This window comes from Vigna unguiculata, chromosome 10 (assembly GCF_037176805.1).
Source record: "Vigna unguiculata cultivar grain cowpea cultivar isolate G323 ecotype 2 chromosome 10, ASM3717680v1, whole genome shotgun sequence".
Lineage (NCBI taxonomy): Eukaryota > Viridiplantae > Streptophyta > Magnoliopsida > Fabales > Fabaceae > Vigna > Vigna unguiculata.
The window spans coordinates 30,967,841-30,972,556 of NC_140801.1; the positions used below are offsets into that span (position 1 = coordinate 30,967,841).

The 4,716-nt window shown below is 40.2% G+C and overlaps 1 non-coding gene across 1 annotated transcript; it reads right to left on the reverse strand.

Moving 5' to 3' along the window:
- Positions 1-2,452: 2,452 nt before the first annotated feature.
- On the reverse strand, positions 2,453-2,549 carry LOC114168001 (small nucleolar RNA snoR69Y). Its single transcript, XR_003600599.1, has one exon. It is a non-coding gene; the product is annotated as a small nucleolar RNA snoR69Y (small nucleolar RNA).
- Positions 2,550-4,716: the final 2,167 nt, after the last annotated feature.

Consider the following 4,716-nt stretch of genomic DNA (forward strand, 5'->3'; position numbering starts at 1 on the left):
GGTTGTTTTTGATATTCTGCCCCGGTTCTAGAACCGAGGCATATTAGGGTGAGGCCAAAAGGGATGGCTTTTGGCCTCGGGTGTGAACCGAAGCCATAGAACTACTCTTCTACCTCGTTTCTACTGTGAACCGAAGCCATTGTGTCAACGGTGGCTCAGCCGCGCAATGGAGGTGTTCTCGTCCGCAACAGCGATTGTCAATGGTGGTTTGTGAATCTGCAGGGGTCGCGACAATGTTTACAGATTTGGTTTTTTGATTTGCAGGTTTTAGAATCACAGATCTGGTAGAGGTGGTCGCAGGTTTCGCAATCGCTTTCACGCACGTCGCTTCTGCTTCACCCACTCCTCCACCACCATGCGCGCCGTCACCGCCGTGCGCCCAAAGCTGGTTTGCTCGCTCCACTGCAGCGGCTCCACTGCACCACCTGCTCACTCCACTGCAGCGGCTCAACGCCCACCGCCGCCCTCGCCTCATTGTGCGCCTCCAAGAAATCTCTCGTCGAGGTTCAGTTGCGGGAAGAGAGGGAGGAAGGAGTTGCGGGAAGAGAGGGAGGAAGGAGTTGCGGGAAGAGAGAGAGGAAGGAGTTGCGGGAAGAGAGAAAGGAAGGAGTTGCGGGAAGAGAGAGAGGAAGGAGTTGCAGATTCGCGGCGCGGGGAAGTAGAAGGGTTGGCGAAATTGAAACCCTAAATAAACTCTATGGCTTCGGTTCCTCTAACAACCGAAGCCATATACCCCTTTTTGGCACCGGGTCTTGTTGGACCGAGGCCAAACACCTAATGACTACTTCAGTTTTTTAAAAATGCAGACCCTTTTTGGCTTCGGGTCTTGTTGGACCGAGGCCTATAACACTCTTTGGCACCAGTTTTACGCGAACCGAGGCCTATAGTTGTCTTTGGCTTCGGGTGTTAGCTGAACCGAGGCATAAAACTTGGCTGAAATTGCAAAAATGCCACCGCGCCATTATATGCTTCGGTTCCTGGCCAACCGAGGCATATAAGGCGAGGTAAAAAGGAAATTCTGCACTAGTGAGAATATAATAATTATTTGTTATGCGTCAGCTAAACCTACGCATGTCGGCTAAGCCTACGCATAATTGAAATAAAATATAATATTTAAAACGGTTTTCGTTGGTTTATACGACGCAAATGGAGGGAATTGTTCAATATTAAACGAATTGGCGTGAGTGTAACGTGGACTTAGCCGACATAAGATATTGAAAATTTAAATCATTGGCGTCGGATAGCGTGGACTTAGCCGACGACAATCCTTGCAAATTAAATAATGCAAAACCTTTCTCCATACACATCCTAAATTCCAATGTGAGAAGTAGAGTGAAACATAATGTGAAAACCTTGAATCTTTAATCCTTTTGGGATCACCTGCACATCAAACATTATCCAATAATCTTCCAATAGTAATGCATCATTGTCACCACAAATAATCACCCTAAAAAAAAAGAGTTATAGAAGACATGTGAAAAAGATTTCTCTTAGTTGACATTATTTTGTTTAACAGCAAGTATTGTCAAGTCATTTAGGTCATTTAAAAAGTAAAACTACTTTAGCCTTATAGAAAGGGGAAGCTTTAATTTCATTAACCAATAAGCCCCTAAAATATGGTAATGGCATGCAACCAGGTATACTATGGAACAGGTAGAAATATGTATGCACATGAACTCACACCCTTCTATTTGTACTATGTAAAATTAGTTTAGGGATATACTAGCTGATGCAATTATTGTATATCATATTATAAAAACATGTATACATTCAACAACAAGTAACATTGGCCAAATCCTTAATAGTAACATGGGACAAACTGTCCAAGTCTAATATCAACAACTATAAATATATATATATATATATATATATACTAGCTTATGTGCAGGATTCAAAGAAATGGTGGATGTAAAGTAAATTAGTTACACTCACTCACGTACACCTACAACAGGCCTCTAAGCATACCATGTTCTGTCCAACAACCAACTAATCAAAAGTCAAACATTCACCATCAACCTTTCCAAATCTAGTTCAAAAAATAATACAAGGTCTTTAAAGTCCTGTAAACTTGAATATCAATATTGAAAAGTATCGGTGAAATACACTGGTTTCCTTAGTAAATCAACTGAAAATATCAATCATCTATAATCACAATTAGAATGGTAAAATGAGATAAAACACCATCGGGAACCTTTCTCGTGTACAAGCAAGAAATCTCCATCAATCCATTAAACATTAGGGAATTCTAAGGTTATGATGTCAAATTTAAAATTCAGTAAACGACTTAAGGTAAAAACAGATCTGCACTGAATTAACACAAAAGAGCATAATACAAAAACAATGAAGAGCAATTTCACAGTAAGGATCAAATGAAACTTTCTTAACTACTTCTAAAAACATCATAACTAAGGTAATCAAACAGAAAAAATAAAAATTGTACTGCTTATGGGAGAAAGTGGCTCAGAAAAATGTGGAAAATTCTATTCTCAGACCTTGCAATGGTGAAGGTCTCATAATGATTTAGGATCACATTTATCGTCACTGACCACAAAGAAAAAAGCATGAGAGAACAAAACTAAAAATACAGCTCAAAAATCAAATAATTTATAGTTCAAGATTTCAGCTCACTAAAAATGCTTAATCGCAACGACCTAACTGGGAACCCGATATAGAAAAATTACTCAGCCAATATGGGTTTATCACTTTTATTCAACAATACAATAAATGGGGTTTCAATCACTTACCTGGACCTTCACAAATCCATCTGGTGTGAACGGAATCACGAACTAAACCCCTTCGCCCCTCGCAATGTCTGGCTGTTTCCACTGAATCACCTCCCAAATGTTCCTATCAATCACCTTTTCGTCGCACAGAAGGGAGCGGCTTCGCTGTTCAAAGAAAGAAGTTACTCGCGCTCTTCTTCGTGTGTTTGCAAATGTTCGTAGACAAAAGGGATTTCGTTTGTAGTCGATGTCCGGGTCATCATAGAGCTGAAGGGTGAAGAAAATGACGAAGAAATATGAAACTTGATCAAGGCCTCTGATGCTCGGTGAAAGCTCGTCGTCGCTCCCACACTCTTCGCGAACTCGTTCATACTCACCTTGCAGAAAGGGGGAAAAAGGAAAGCGGGAAAAGGGAAAGGGGGAAAAGGGAAATGTGAAATCTGAAAAGTTTCCCACCTAATAACTTCATAAGATTTTATTTTTTTAAATTCAATCACCTATGCGTCGGCCATCTGACGAAAGAATGAATTATATTTTTTTTTTCAATTTCTTCGCTCTATGCGTCGGCTAAACCGACGCCATATTTAAATTACAAAATAAAACAATATTATTCAGGCTCACGAGAATTTTTTTTATTTTAAATAAACTTTCTTTCCTTAGAGACGGATTTGCGTCTCTTAAGCCCACGCCCCTAGCGTCGGTACCGTATTCGACGCATGTTTTTGGACATTAAAATAAAACATTCTTGTAGTGAATATATGTTTTATATTGTAATGAATGTTACTAATTATGATTATTTTTTATGTTAGGTATTTGATCAAGAAGTGTTCCTAATGAAAAAACAAACAATTCATATCAAGATTGATAGTGGAAGAATGCTATTAGACTTTTACTATTTTTCTTTTATGAAGAAACAAAAATATTGTAATATTTCACTAGTTTAAACATTTAAATTTTATTATTTACCTTGAATATAACGTCCCATTTAATCAATAATTCAAATTAAAGAAAACATCACACATGATAACATAGTAGTGTGGTCTGGGAACATAAGTATAACTCCTTACAATACTCAAGGCACACCACGATGCCAAAAGCCAAACAAGATATAAAGTTCAACATTTCTCCAATATAAAATAAAGACCAAGCAAATACATGGGTCATAGCCTATAATACGACCCAAAGTAGTAGAATCCAGTCCAGGTGGACTACGCAGCGGAATCATCCCTTCCCTGTTGACCTCGAGTGCCTCTCGCATCTGCTCACACCAATAAATTGATGATCATCGCAAAAGGAGAAGAACCACATACAAGACAATCAAACAAGCAAACAGGGTAAGCCAGAGTAGAAACAGTTTAACATGCAGTCACATGCTATTACACAAACCAAGCAGTATTTATCAACCAATCATGTTATGACTTCTTAAGCAATACACTAGACTCAGACTCGACTCATCCGGATTACATATAATCTAGTCGGATTCAGCGGATGCTTGCACTTGTGGTGGATATATCTGCTCACCCCTGAGCTAAGTGTTACTAGTGTTACAATGTCTCAATCCCCCACACACAAGGTTAACCCTTAATGAGTTTCAGGCCTCCTGCTACTCTCACCACAAGAGTCAGTCCACTCTAAGTGAGACTAACTTACTCCTTAGAGCGTCAGGATGCAACCTTCACCAGTGCAGGAAGGGCCTTTGGCAGCGGTTGTTTATCATATTTTGCACCGGTTCGCGAACCGAAGCATATTGAGGCGAGGCCAAAAGAGCACAGCTTTTGGCCTCGGTTAAGGCCCGAAGCCATAGAGTGCCCTTCTGCCTCGGTTCAGACGAACCCGAGGCCATAGAGCCCACCTTTTGGCCTCGGTTTTCTGTGCCACCCGAGGCCATATGAGCTGATTTTTTTTTTTTTTAAATTCGAAACCCTTTTGGTGGTTTCGGCAGTGTTTTCCGGCGAGGACAGGTGCGTGAACGAAACTGATTCGTGCAGATGCG